The 16513-nt window shown below is 34.7% G+C and overlaps 1 long non-coding RNA gene across 1 annotated transcript; it reads right to left on the bottom strand.

The window, feature by feature from the left end:
- Positions 1–9577: 9577 nt before the first annotated feature.
- On the bottom strand, positions 9578–15076 carry LOC127839415 (uncharacterized). The gene is made up of 2 exons (XR_008030337.1): positions 13694–15076; positions 9578–11706 (listed from the first exon to the last, which is right to left on the bottom strand). It is a non-coding gene; the product is annotated as an uncharacterized LOC127839415 (long non-coding RNA).
- Positions 15077–16513: the final 1437 nt, after the last annotated feature.

Raw genomic sequence — 16513 nt, forward strand, 5'->3', positions numbered from 1 at the left:
TGGTTTCAGCAAAGGTTTTTTAAGTTACTTTGCTGTATAATTCAATACAAAACATTTCACACAAATCCCCCTCGAATGGCCAATTTTACGCAATTTTAAACATGTAGCAGAGGACCACTATGTGCTGCTACATGACAAATATAGCGCCTTTTACCTTTTTGTTTAAAGGAAGATTTTATTAAGTTTTTCCAATGTTAAAGTCTATATAAGTAAAGTGACCGCTTTACCCTAGCCAGTTTAGACATCAGGGTCATGATTTGAACAAACTTTGTAAAGGGCCATTTTACAACGTAACACGGTACATTTTAAAACCCTGACGCATCAGATGCTTGTGGTTAGAGATTGAAAAATATTTACTGCAAACACGTCGTGATAACATTTTGAGCATTTCGGAACCATTATATAAATCAGCATATATATCAGTAGATCATATATTCTAAGCACGTTTCATCATGGTCGGGCAAATGATATGACTGCTTAGTGTTCACAAGTTTGTTATACAGCGCTTAGTGTTCACAAGTTTGTTATACAGCCATGTAAAGAGAACTGACTAGCCTCCTTATGCTCACTTTTTATGTTTAAAGGGCCCTTTTCACGTTTTGGTAAATCGACAAAATTATTTTAAAAAGTTGTTTCAGAATCGCAAATTTTCGTTTAAGTTATGACATTTGTGAGGAAACAGTAACACTGAACATTTACCATGCTCTTAAATAGCCATTATATGCATCTTTAACGATTTAAAAACCTGAAAATTATAAAGCGTTGCAACGCGAAACGATTGAAAAATTCGGTGAGTTCTGTTATTGTCGATATATTTTGGGAAACTACGAGGATTGCTTATATAAAGCATAAAATACATCATATTGTATGAGCACGGATGGCTGAGTGGTCTAAATGGGAGACTTTTTACTCCAGGACTCCAGGGGTCAGTGGTTCGAGCCCTGTTGAGGGTTACATTGTTTTATTTTTTTTATATTTTATTCTTGTTTTTTTACCGGAGATTTTGAGATCCAATGTTTAAATTTATCAATATAAAGCATGTAATGAAAAACTTCAATACATGCCAAAATCTGTGAAAAGGCCCCTTGAATTAAAAACCTGGACGGGCAAACTATTGACCCAATTGTCATTTGAACACGCTTGGTATAGCACCATAACATTTAGTACAAATACGAAACATCTTCAAAAATTGGATTTTGTGAAAAGGTGAGCAAAAATAATATTTTATTACATACCATCTTTAAGGGCGATTTTTCTTTTCTTGCTATGTCTTGCAATATGACAGTGGTAGATATCTCGGGCATTGGTAACATATATATGGTCGTTGTGGTACCCAATACCAGAGCAGCAGACTTTAAATTGTATTATTCTTTCTACTGTGATGCGTTGGTTGATTATTCGAATAAATTGGAGAGAACAATCGTCAAATATGATAGCCACGCTATATGCACTTACATTGCACATTTGATTTGGTGTGCTCGGGAAATTTTGACGTGACAACATTTTTAAGGAATGATCTAACAATTCAGCGTTCTTGTTTGAACTGTCAGCGATTATAAATTGGCTGTCTGCCAATTCACATATGCCAATTATCGTTGCAGTGTAGGTATCTTCGTCGCTAATATCATGCTCTGTCCTATCTGATTCTGATATTTTAATGACTTGATTAGGGTTGTTCCTGTATGTCTGAATTTTTCCAAGACTACCTAATTCAGAAAGCAATTGCAACATGGAGGCCTCAGATTGAAACCTGAAGTTAATTTCCCTGTTGTTCTTTCGTTCATATAGAGCATCTGTTTCTTTGGTCAGATCATCATATTTCCTACATAATATGAACGCTAGTTGTTCACTGTCCTGTTGTATACTTTGAATACCTTTATGGACTCGTTTATATCTTTTATGAAGTTCTGTATGAAGTTGGATTATATTTGTGCAGGTTCCCTTAATACAGGTATACATTGTTTCAAGTTCCGACGTAGAACGATGCCCCAGTTTCTCAACAACAGTTGTCATTTTCTTTTGGAAAGACGCAATTTCTACAAGTGTTTCATCATAATTGGATTGAAGAGTTGCAAGCTGCTTTTCCATATCAATGTGTTGTGAGTTAATCTTCTCACATTCAGCGAGAATTTTTTCCGAGAGTTCCTGAAAGTCCTTTTTGGCGTGACTTACTTTTGACGCTTCTTCTATACGAACGACTTGTTTGCAAATTCTGTACATGATTAACAGAGTAGATAATATTATTGTAAGATACATATAACTACATCAATAAATATGTTTTCCTTATATATAGAATACAAAGGGGATATTGAAGTAATGTAGGATGGTTATGTTTAATAAGATGGGTGTGTTACTTTTAGTTGGTCGGTTGTTGAAAAAAGTCCATGTAGGTATGTTCATCACCCATCTAGCCGGAATGAGTAACAATTAAAAGTAATGAAATGACTATGTCGATAAGCAATAGTGTACAATAACATAATTGAATAAAATAGAGCACTTACCTATGGTCAGAGTGTAAACAATAGATGCAGCACAGTTTTCTGTGGTCCTTACAAAACATCTTTATCTTTTCTTCGGGATGTTGTTCGCACTGTGTAATGTAACCTAACGTAACTTCTGCAATAGGCCAGTCGGATCGATCTGCCCTCCTTAAAACTACATGCTTCTTGAAAAGTTGACTGTGTAGATCGATGCAATTTTCACAATAGTAGCGTGGACAATCTTTACAGAAATATTGAGCCTCAATTGGCAGAACACTGACGTCGCACCCTGAACAAAGAAAATCATGCACACAATCCGACGCCAACTGCGCTTGTATTTGATCCGCCATGTTACACTTACGTCCGAGATTTTCAACAATTTTTATTAGTTTTTAAACTGTTTTTGAACAAATGATATTCTGATTTTAAACTTTTCTGTCTTCGCTATTATTCAAAAAGGTGTACATAGCATATGGATTATGCTCAGACGAAAATCATAACACAATGGCTAGGGTGCGGTATACTTTAAAATTAGAATAACCTTGTCCTGGACGAGATAGCTTATGACAATAAAATATACTCAATGATGGTATACCTCACCAATAATTAACCCGATACTCGCGATCGCTGTTAGCTTAGATAATACGATTGAATTATCTTATTTGGGATTGAATTGTGTCCTTTATGCAAAACCGTTTTTAGGCTGTTCAGTGTTGGCTGTATGCCAATAGACTATTGAATTGAAATTAGACCCATGTCTCTCAGTCACGTCGTATTTTTGAAGGCGGAAAATGGCCAGCTTTTTTTCCTTTTTGGCTGGGCCTTTATGTAAGCGTCTATTTCCATATGTAGAAAAATGTTCCATACATATCTGCCCTTAGTTTATTAATGGAAAAGATGGAGTAAATTGTTTCATTATTGTTTTATACATCGATTTTAATCGAAATAGTATATATTAAAATAGTCGGTAAGAATTTGACAACTATTGAAGTGAATAATTCACGGATGCCGACAACGACCTACATTATAGCGTGGGGCGCAACAGATAACGTTTCCTTCAGCTGATATGTTTCGCGGCTTAACATGAAAGGTTGGATAGCGCAATTATAGCGCATTCGCTTACGCTCACAGAGGACACTCCGTCGACGACAGATTTTATTTGTTCAACTTGTGTTTTACAATTAAAACAAGTTAAGACTTTTAAAAAACATTGTAGAGTTGTTAGCTATCATAACATGGTATTTGAAAAAAGGCGAAAATCTGTGAACAATTCTCTTTTGAACGTGAATGGAACGAGATACTGATTAAATAATCGTCGCTCAACAACTTGTTTAAAAATGCCATCTTCCCAAATTATTAAATCGTTTCGCATTGCAACGCTGAATATGTTTCTAACATTTTTAGCAAACTTTTTTCATTCCAATTTATATGTTTTTAACAAGGTGAATCTCGACGTATTTGATGTTGCCATAACATACTTTTTCAATGTATTTATTTATGGGGTATTATAAACAGTTAAAATTGATAAATAGTGTTCTTGTTTCTTGCAGAACAATGGGGATTTTTTAGGACTTAATTATCGTTAAACTATGTGACGGCAAACATTTACCTTGCAATTTGGTGCGGTGGTCGAGTGGTAACACTCTGGTCTACCATTTCAGAGGTCCCCGGTTCGATTCCCGGCCGGGGCACTGAAAATTTCAGAAATGCTTCAAGTGTTTCCCACCCAACTAGAGATGTACTGGTATGAAACCCAGGTAATTCTCGCGTGTATCGGTGCTATACACTGTGCACGTAAAAGAACCAGTGTATCTATTCGCAAAGAGCTAGGGTATCGCACCCGGATTCCTTGTATCCCAATACTGTCTCTTCTGCGTGCTGCCTCTTCAGCAAAACCAAAGGACCCCATTGGAAATAAGTGCTTGCACTTTCATGGCTTATCCTTGACCGCAAGGTTAAATTAAAAAAAATACAAATTTAGAAGGTCGATTTAAAGTGTTTTGATATAACTCTGCAAATAATTTTCATATTATTTGAATATTTCAAAAACGGGTGAAATTGTTTAAAACGTGTGGTCCAAAATGCAGCGTTTATGTAATATTTACGTAAGTAACGTGGCATGTTAAATATAAAAACAACAACGAATTGTTCCTTTCGGTTTTAATGAAAATGAAGCGATCGTAACAGTATACTGAGAATTAACCAACAAAACAAGCTAAAAAGGAATAACGTTGTCCTTAGCTTCCGAATGAAAAATACGTTCAGTCTGGTGAATAATATTGATGTAATGATAACTTGAATTACCACCTTTACCATATCTCAAAGGAGCCGGTAATAATTTTGATATTACCTTCATCTTTTCAATAAACAAACAACGGACAGATCAGTAGGTATAGCTATTTTTTTCTCAAAATTAAAAAGAGCATAAATTAACGTCTAGCCAATCAGAAATAACATTAACATCCGGGCAATTACTTGATCGCAAAACATCAAGCTCCCACGATACGCGTTTCAGATTTCCGAATGATATAGAATGTTTTGCAATATGTTATCACTTCTAGAATGACCTCTCTTGAATGGGTATGCTTTTATTTTTTAGATAACCCAACTTAAATGTTTTAGGAGTTTTAAGCCACAGTTTTGGGAATTTGTTATAGAAGATTTGTTATATAGTTTAAAATGGAATACTAGACATAAACACAAAAGGTATAACATATATAACTTTCTTTAGAAGAAAAGATAAAAACGTATTTAATTGTTTTCCAAAGTATACTGTTCACTAAAAATATAGCATCAAGAATCTTCAGAGCTAATATAATTTTCAAACGTATTTGAAAGTGAAAGTAAGGACACATGTGAGGAAAAATACAATACACGTAACTATATCAGCAGCGTGAGTGAACAAGACATCAGCATCAGTCTTGTCGAAAGATACTTGAATGTTGTTTCTATGTCGAAACTACAAATTATCGTTTATGAATTAATTATACAGGAAAGAAAGTCGACAAACCAACTGAACAAGATTTTAATAAATAACACATTCCAGATTCCGGATTCTTTCCAAAGCTAGCATGTAAAAACATGGTTCGATATATGAGTCAATGCATCTGTTAATAATCAGATGTGTATGCATGTTCTACGTATTATGTTTGTTACAAATCATCGGGCTATTTCATGTACAAAGGTTAAACATGTATAACATACTACACCACTTTACTGGATTCGAATTATAAAAGTAAATGATATGTTCGATGCACAAAATATGCTGACAAAACGTTTTAATGATTTATTTTACTAAGTCACTAGCCACGCGACAGAACAAATAGATAGTTCAAAACAGACAACAGAAATGAGATAGTGAATGTATGTTCTATCTCTATATACACCGTACAAAACATATTGCTACAATACAAATAACCATGTATAATATAACCACCCCATGTAAAAACGAGCGTTCGTGTTTAAATTTGTGACTCTGGAAATTACAAGTAGAACGTCGTTGTTTGGGAACGGTGGTCATAGCAGCAAAAATACATTTCAGTTTGAAAAGAAATAATTATAGACTTGAAAAATAGCAATAATTCTTGTTAATTAAAATTGGTTTTGTCGAAGCATGTCTTATAAACATTAATAAATTCACCCAAAATGAGAATCATAAACATTTTTGCTGAAATACGTTCAAACAGCTGGACATTTAAATACTAGGATATACAACAACGATGGATCTTAAAATTAAAATGCAAATAAAAACGATTAAATACAAATCCCCACGTAAACTAGATACAACATTAAAATAAATTATATTTCCGATAGCATATGCGATCACCTATACAAATTAAGCTATTATATCAATTCTGAGACTTAAATAATAAACAAAAGAACGAGGGGAATACAAAATACATACAAACGTGTTAATAAGTATTTTTATCACATGCCATACCATGTTTCACATTTAATATAACCATAACGAATATTTTTAACTTACACATGTGTTATATATTTTTTAAGCGTGTTCATTTGCTTAGTGTTCATTCGTTTGACAAATCGCATTTTGTTATTTTGCTGAAATATAAAATGACGTCGCGAAATCTGAACACCATTCGGGATTTATCATTATGTTTGCGTAAATATTTATTTCATTTGCTCATTTAAAAGTATATGATAAACAATATCTGACACTCGTTGTCATGTAATACCATATTTTATTAAACTCGTCCATGAAATTTGTTAGTAAAGGCTCGCTTACTAACAAAATTCCTGAACTCGTTTGAAATAAATATGGTATGATATGACAACTCGTGCCAGATCCTATATATCTACTGATCTGTTTACTATTTTCACTACTGCATGTACTCAGGGGTAACTTGCAATATACGGGTATATAGGGGTGTGCCAAAAATATGGGGTGTGTTTTTTGACTGACATTATAGATATCATCAAAGTACTGACAGTACTGGTGTGACGATGCTTTTGAAGAGGATTTAAAAGCATCTATTTAAGTTTATCTATATCACCACAATTGTGTATGTAGGTACGAAAATTTTGGGTAGGAAAAACATGGGTACGAAAATTTTGGGTACAAAAATAATGCCAAAAACAATTGGGTACGAAAAAAGATTTGGGTACGAGAAAAAAATTGGGAACGAAAAACTATTTGGTACAAAAATAATTGGGTACAAAAAATGTAGGGTACGAAAAAATAATTTGGGGATACGGGGAAGTAGAACCCGTGGGGAACTTGATCCATTCAGCGAAACTGGGAGGCGGGTTACATTCGCGATCAAATATAACAAGAAATATATTTAAAAAGACTTTCGACGTGTATTTGTTGTACCACTTATCTTAAAAAAACGTTTTGTTACAGTAAAACGTTTGTGGGTTATAACATTATGTTTCAGCATATAAATTTAAAACTTGACATGCTCTTTAATTACACCAATCTCTTTAATTTCACATGTATATCATTCCAAACTTTATATTTCGTGGTTTCCTTTCCTAAGTTAATGATGCTATGTGTACGGACGTGATTTCACATGCCCATGTGCATGAACAAATAATTTTTCTCTTTTGATTATTGTTTTTGTTCTCTAATTCAATAAGCTTAGGCATGTGTGTTCGTTAAGTGCGGCAATAATTTTCATGATGATTCCCGAAAGTAGGTATGAGCACATAGTCGCAAGAGCAATATACGTGAGTTCGCTTATGAACAGGTTGACTAAATCTCCGCGATATGACCTAATATGTGTTTGAAACAGCAAACAATATCCAACAAACGAATTTATTATCAAACATAGTATGCGCACTGATGTGGCTCTGTAATTTCTGTTTGAAAAGTTTAGTAAATATGCAAAACGAGAAAGCACGCATAAGAGCGAGTTTCACAGATGTCAAACGGCTATTATGCTTTTTATATACCATAGTCGCTACAACGTTTACAAATGGCAGGTTCGAAATAATTTGTTATCTTTATACTCATGATCACGTTGAAAATTAATTATACACGTTTTAATTCGCAATTTATTTACTGAAACACGACAAATGTCAAATACAATACAGAAAATGCATAGGTGTTTCATTGATCTATAAACATATAATGGATTGAATATAACTATTATTAAATCTTTTTCCCAGAATATGCTGTCCTATTTATAGCTGAGCTTCCTATACCTTTATCAATGATAATCAGCGAGGTATGCCGATTAGAAAAATCGGAGTGGCTTGGTCTTTTACATAGGCCGCCATTGTGAAGAATTTGTTCATGGTATTATAACTTTGACTAAAATGGGTCTACTTTATCAGAGTTCCGGTATAAAAAAGGTCACATTTCGGAAGTCTCAGTGGAACAACTCTACCATAAAATTTGGGAAGTTACCCCCCCCCCCCCCAACCCCCACCCCTCTGGGACCCAGCCATGTCAGATGCTTTCTTTAGACACTTACAATTGTTCGCGTATAAGAAATATTGATTGGTTGTTGCAAACACCTGTTTCATCGCTGCCATCGAGACATACGAGCAGTATTTCAATCTTTTTGCTGAAGCACGCACATGTGGGCAGGAATTTATTTTGTTTGTATCGGTCCCTGATGTGGGGTATTGCTGACGAAATTTCTGCTATTGGAGTTTGCAAGTAGAGAAAAAACGGCGCGTATAAGTCTCGTTTACTTTTAGTTTCGGTTATGAACAACCAGCGAAACTAAGAACGCGACTCTTTTTTGAACAATGGACGAAATGTTTGTTGAGTGTTTCCGTATCCGAGCCATAGATGTGTCAATGGATACTATGGAAAGAACGTAGGACATAAACACTTCACGTTTAACAAAGGAGAAAGGAAAATACTATCATGCTTAAGTATAACTTAACGTCAATCTACAAACAATAGTGTTTCAATTAATTTTCTTAATATCTTTTTTTGTGGTTAAAGGGAAATATCATTGATTCTAAAACGATATTTCATCGTTTCAAACAATAAAAAAAACTGAAAGTTATCGATAAAGTTCACTGTTTTATTGTGCTTTTTTTACGCCGAAAGTTTATTATTCCCTCGAAATTCACAAATTTAACCATTTAAAAAAATAATCGTCGGAAAAAAAGCATTAAATAAAAATCACAAATGTCAGTATTCGGGAGCCTATCGGGTTTTTTCTCAATCTCGACCGTAGAAAATAATTATGCAACATTAACTCTGTATTTTCCTTGTACAAAGACGACCTTCATTCTGTTTAATTATGGGTCTTGGTATGTGCTCAGACACACTTGTGAAGTTTCACTTTTAGGGACAAATTTATGAAATTGTTGCAAGTAAGCTATAATCTTTTAGATTTTAAGATAAAATATTAAAGCTAGAAATATTCGATGATTAGTTTACCTTAAAGGGGCCTTTTCACGTTTTGGTAAATTGACAAAATTTAAAACGTTGTTTCAGATTCGCCAATTTTCGTTTTAGTTTTTATATTTGTGAGAAAATAGTATGTATTTTATGTTGAAAGTATGAAAATAGTATAATATAATGTTTTAAAGAAGTTGTACTTTATAGACGATTCCGAGTTCAGGTATGATTTCCACAATCTATTGAACATTTGTAAAGGCATAAAACAAACTACCTGGTAATAAGATTTTATTTCAAGTTTGATAGCAATAGCTTGGGTAGAATGGTTGGACGGTCCTTCAAAAATAAAATAAATAAATAGTTTAATCAATGTTTCAAAAACAAAATTGGGTGGGGATGGTGGGATGGGGTTGTAGAGGGGGTATAATGTGGGGGTGGTCATTTATTAGATGATATTTCAAAAATAAGAAGAAAAAAGGGAAACAAATATATTATTTTTTTGGAGTGGGATTCTGGGGTGGGGCGTGGGGGATGGTGTGGATGCAGTCCATTGTGGAATGTCAGTTTAGTGTTGTTTTGTCAAAGTACGAATCAAATCTAATTCTAAATAAAGAAGTTATGGCAATTTAAGCAAAATTTATTAATTTGACCTTGAGAGTCAAGGTCATTCAAAGGTCAAGGTATAAATCAACTTACAGGTACAGCACCCTAGTGATAGTAAGAAAGTATTTGAAGTTTGAAAGCAATAACCTTGATACTTCAGAAGTAAAGTGGATCTTAAAACACAATTTAACAACATATTCAAAGTAACTAAGATAAAAAAAGGGCCACAATTTCATTAAAATGCCAACCAGAGATATGCAACTTGCCCTGTACAGTCCCCTTACGATAGCTAGCGAGATTTTTTTCAAGTCTGAAAGCAATAGCCTTGATACTTTATGAGTAAAATGGACCAAAACACAAAACTTAACCAAATGTTAAATTATCTAAGTATAAAAGGGGACATAATTTTGTCAAAATGCCAGCCAGAGTTACACAACTTTGCTTGCACAGTCCCCTTATGATAGTTAGTAAGTTTTGCAAGTCTGAAAGCAATAGCTTTGATACTTTAGGAATAAAGTGAACCTAAACACAAAACTTAACCCAATTTTCAATTTTCTAAGTATAAAAAGGGAACATAATTCTTACAAAATGCTTGTTACAGTTGTCTGCTCATGTTTATAGATTGGAGTCATGTTGGTAAAGAAGTATGCACAATATCAAGGGACATATTTGAGGTGGTACGTAAACTTTAACATAGCTTTATCAATAATATGCACATTCTTAGTGAAAAAAGGGCCACAATTCTTACAAAATTCTTGATACAGTTGTCTGCTCTTGTGTATTGGTTGGGGTCATGTTGGTAAAGAAGTATGCAAAATATAAAAGCAATATGTCAAGGGATATGGGAAATATTTGAGGTGGTACACACACTTTAACATTCCAACGCTCACCGGAACGGGAACGCCGACGCCGTGGTGAGTAGGATAGCTCCACTATAAATATTTCATATATAATAGTCGAGCTAAAAATACATCAGCTCATAACATGAGCACGGATGGTCGAGTGGTCTAAGTGGGAGACTTTTTACTCCTACACTCCAGTGGTTCGAGCCCAGTTGAGGGTTACTTTTTATCCTTTTTTGAACTGTATTCTTGTTTTTTACTAGAGATTTTTAGGTCCAATGTTTTAATTTTATCAATTAAAAGCATTTAATGACAAGCTTCAGTATATGCCAAAATCTGTGAAAAGGCTGCTTTAAATACAAATTTGAATTGTATATCAGCTAAAATGGAAAACAACCACTGTAGCAATACATCAAACACCGTGGACAAATATTATATGTGTGCAATAACCTATTTAACAATGTTTTAAAGGCATCAGATATTTACAAACCATTATTATAATTTGGGTACACCGTATGTTCTTCGGGCTCAATACTAGCCCTACTGCATGTGCTCAGACAGAGTCAGTTGCATTTAATTTGAAACTTTGATATATTTTAGTTAAGGAATTCTAATTGCCTCGTCTTGAACACCTGTATTTTGTTGCTGGCATTTAGACCCACGAGCAGCATTCCCCTTTTTTTGCTGAAGCACACGCACGCGGGACTACCGCTGACGGCAATGCGTCCCAGTATCTTTTTACCTTCCTTATTTAGTTGCACGATTTCCTTAGATCCACAACAACAGACAAGCACCTGACCATTTTTTGTAACATGAACGTCCATTGGCCACGTGAGCTTAAGCTCGCCTGAAGGAGGTTGAAGAGTCTTAGCCTTCGTCATTTCAAGGAATGTTTTCGCAACTTGGGTTGTGACGCATACAATTGTCCCGTCCGGGCTTGCCGCACACCTGCACGCTGAATAAATGTAATTCAAATAGACCAATATCACCCAAATGTATATTTATGTATAAGTTTAGTTTCATAAGACAGACAGTAAGACAACGAGGAATGCAGGCAGGAGCGAACGACTGAAAAAAGGAAGGTAGGAAGGAATGAAGGTGGGAGGGAGTGAATGAATTAATGAATGAATGAATGGATGGAGGGAGGGAGGCAGGGAGGAAGGAAGAAGGAAGAAGGAAGGAAGGAAGCCGACGGAAGCCTGCCTTCCTCTTCACGGTCATTTCTTCCTTCCTTCGCCGTTCTTCCTTACCTTGCCTACCTTCCGCCTTCCTTCCTTCCTCCTTCCTTCTTCCTTCCTTCCCCTGCCTTCCTTCCTTCCTGTCCTTCCTTCTTCCTTCCTTCCTTCCTTCCTTCCTCTTCCCCTTCCTTCCGTCCTTCCTTCCTTCCTTCCGCTTCCTTCCTGCCTTCCTTCCTTCCTTCCTGTCCGTTCCTTTCCTTCCTTCCTTCCTTCCGCTCTTCCCTCGTGTGAATTGTATTGTTTATTGTACAACATTGCAATTAGTTATTCGAATAATAATTTTTTTCTATAAATGCTTTTTTGTAATATTGATATACCACATTCTTTTACACATGCAAAAAATACTAATAAAAAGCAGCGGCATAAGAGTTTATTCGCTGCCGATAGTAGTATTATTGGCGATATCATTATTACATATGTAAACAGAAGACCAATACTTTCGACTGAGACAATCCTTAGCGTATCTCAAAACACAACCAAGAAGACAAATCAAAGTACTGAAAGCACAGGTGGTTAGCGTGTGGCTATGATATTAATTAGTGAAAACATCATTTTGAATGATAAATAATCATATAATAACGAACAATCAACTTTTCTGAAAAAAACAAATCACTATCAAATATATATATATATAGCTAGGCGCACACGCCGAAGTCTCAAATGGGAATATGTATGTCTGTCTGTGTATCTGGTTGTTCACACACCTTTCTCCCTATATATATATATATATATATATATATATATATATATATATATATATATATATATATATATATATATATATATATATATATATATATATATATATATATATATATATATATATATATATATATATGACTGAAAGTACTGGTGGGGCGAGTTTGCTCAAATTTTGTGGTCGTAAAAACACTATACTCCGTGATGCCAACCAATCACCTTTGTTGAATAAAACAGATGGAATTAAGGAAAGATGACAGGCTGTCAACATATATATTTAAATGATTTAGCTATTTAGGTTAAAAGTAAATGCTGCTTTTTAAAACAAGTCATTGTCGTACGTGCCAATCAATAATTGCGAAAGGTTTGTGAATACAATTTTGATTATTATCATTTGAACTGGTGACCTAGGTTTTTACTCTGACTTTGTGTTATATGTATATGAGATTTCGTGAAGACAAACATTGTCATAAACTTTACGTAGATTCCATTATTATTCATATATATATGTATACATATAGTTAATTAGCGTCTGTGAAAGTGACAACCACAACATGTATTTCGTTTAAGGGAAAAGTTCATAACTGGCATGAAAAGCACGGGCGCGTGGTAATTAAATTGTGTCGCTTATATCGCGAACGCAGTTGATTTCTTTCAACGAAAGAACATAAATGCGCTGTATCGGTTAAGTGTAGATAGTTCAGTATTGAACCGATATTTCGTCGCTGCATACACCTTCCACGAGGACTGCGTGTTACTCGGGTGCTAATGCCACAGTGAAAAGACGTTGCCATGAATGGAACGCGCTGATTGGAGCTATTTTGTTTGCGAATGCAGAATCTGGATGCAAAGTGGTTAAGTACAGTAACGGACTATATGTATATTGTGTTACCTATGGGGCGAATTGCAAATGCCAATCGCCCCAACAAGACAGACATCACATTTATTATGTATTGTTATAAATATTAGGATATTGCTTTTACAAATGTATTTAAATAGTTTTACCAAATCCACGTTGAATAGATATTTCTTGTTTGACATTTCCTGCAATACTGTAGTGGACGATGTTTGCAGATTTTCCTACAAATATATCGTTGTTGTGGTATCCAAAACCGGAACAACCTTTCCCCAATTGTACTATTATCTCCGTTGTCATTTGGTGATAATTAATACGAATAAAGAGGAGATCCCCGTCATCAAGTAGAACGGCCACGCTATATAAACTAACGTTTCACATTTGTTGCGGGTGGCCTTTCAAATAAAGATGTGACACCACTTTTAACGAGTCATCTAACAAGTAAGTCTTCGCGTTAGAACGTTCAGCTTTTATGAACTTACGGTTTGCCAGTTCACATATTCCAATTATCATTCCCGTTTCCGAAACTTCTGAAATAGTAAACTCGGTCTTTTCTGATACTTTAATGACTTTACTTGACTCGTTCTTATATGTTGAACTTTTCCAAGGCTAGCAAATTCGGACAGTAACTGCAACATCGATGCTTCAGCATGTAATCTGAAGCTTATTTCCCTGTCGTCTTTTCGTTTATAGCGAGTCTGTTTCTTCGTAAAGTTCATAATATTTCTTACACAGTATAAACGCTAGTTGCTTATTATCCTGTTTTATGCTTTCGTGGCCTTTTTGGAGATGTTTATAACTTTGATTAATTTCTAAATGACGCTAAATTTCATTATTGCAGGTTTCATGAATTCTGGTAAGCATTGTTTTAAGTTCCGAAGTAGACGACTGACCCAGCTTATTTATTGCATCTGTCATTTTCTTTTGGAAAGACGCGTCTTCTAGAAGTGTTTCGTCAAAACTGGGTTGAAGAGTCTCAAGCTGCTTCTCCATTTCAACGTGTTCTGAGTTTATCTTTTCACATCTAGCGAGAACATTTTGAGGGAGGTTCTGAAAATCCTCTTCAATTCAAATTCTCCCGCCTCTTCAGCTTTATCGTTTCTTCCGGATGTTGATCGCACTTTGTTATATAATCAAGCTTTGCTTCTGCAAGGGGCCAGTCTGATTTCACTCCCTTCCCTTAAACGACATGGTTCTTGAAAAGTTGATTATGCACACCGACGCAGTTTTCACAAAAATAGCGTCGACATCTTTTGCAGAAATGTTGAATCTCAATTTGCTGACCGTTCTCTTCGCATCCGAAACAAAGACAATCATACACAGTTTCCGATGCTGATTATAATGGCGTTTCCATTCGTTCTGCCATTTTGGTTTTCAAGTTAAGTCATATTTTCTATACAATATAGACAGTGTTATCAGGTTAAAATGAAAATCCAAATGATATCTATAATGTTTATCAGTATTATTTCACCAATGCTCACAAAATTAAATTGTGTCTAACAAAGGTTTAATTCTAAAAAATGAACGGTGATTATTTTACAGCTGAACATTACAAATCAATTTGATATCTCGACCTACTTGAGAGATAAAATGTCTCTGTCGTGTGAAGAAAGACATATCTGTCCTCAATGGTTTATTAAGTTTCATGGTTTGCTTTATTAAAAATACAGCAGTTTGATGTGTGCTATGTGGATCTAGTAGAACGTATCCAAGTCAAAATCTTGTGTTATCATATGACAGTCTTCAGAGGCTCTTAGCAGCGGAAAATTGTTTTGTTATGTCGATTAAACAAATTAATCTCCTTTAGCTTAAACCTATTTATTTTAGCTCGATTGCATCGAAAGCCTATGACTTATATAAACGCTCTCGAGTCCGTTTCCTGGGCCTAGAACCAGTACTTGGTGTCTAATGGGGAGATCTAAAGAACGCTCCCACGGTGGGGATCGAACCCGTAACCTCCCGGTCGCTAGGCGGACACCATATCCATAACACAACGGCGACCTGTAATCTCCTTTCGTACGCCTTGTTGTTTTGACAAGTTTGTGTAGATGAATCTCTTACTGTGTCGCTTAATTTGTTTTATAGTTGAACCATATTTCTCAATATTCGTAATACTTAAAATCTGTCCCTTAATGGTTTAAGTAAAGTAGGATACCTTCGACACGGGAACAATTAAATGATGTGTGCATCATTCGATTCACAAGTCACGTTCTTGCATTCACGTTTTCGTGATCTTATTGAGATAGTTTAAGACACGGGTTTGGTGTGTAATAAATTCTGGGCTAAGTGTTTGGTTCTGCTACACGTCCAACTCGTTTAAACCCACACATCTTTTCATTGACCGTTCCAAGTTTAATCATTTGTTGTTTACAGTTGGTGTTCTGTTACAGAAGCAGTTGATGCCATCACGAATATTTCGTCTACTACAGTTTCTTGAGATGAATTTATTGCTTAATTATGCAATCGAGCATCAATTGATTTTCGGCTGATAAAAAAGTATACGAATGAGTTTTGAAATTAAAATTTATTATTAAAATTAACAAAGTTGTAATCAATTAATATATGTCATGCGATAGTTTAACTTGACCTCTGTAAATTATTAATTTCTTATGTTATTGAAAATAAACTATTAATAAAATAGATCCAAAAGACGGTTTGGACAAAATCTCGTTAGTTTGTTATGAAATGTAAACACATTGTACGCATTTTTGCAAACGTAAATATAACAAGTAAATAAGATAGTCGCATCTAGTTAACCAATGTTAATTCACTTACTAGAGATAATTGAAACTATTTCCTGACGATTTTAATTTTACGGTTTAAACATAGTAAATTTGAAATGTACTTAAAGTTCCGTAAAATACGTTAGTTGTATGAAAATATCGCTAGCATTACATAATTACACACCAAAATATTGCTAGCATGACATAATTACTGTACCAAAATATTGCTTGCATTACATAATTACA

Source organism: Dreissena polymorpha, chromosome 7 (genome assembly GCF_020536995.1).
Source record: "Dreissena polymorpha isolate Duluth1 chromosome 7, UMN_Dpol_1.0, whole genome shotgun sequence".
NCBI classification, from domain to species: Eukaryota; Metazoa; Mollusca; class Bivalvia; order Myida; family Dreissenidae; genus Dreissena; species Dreissena polymorpha.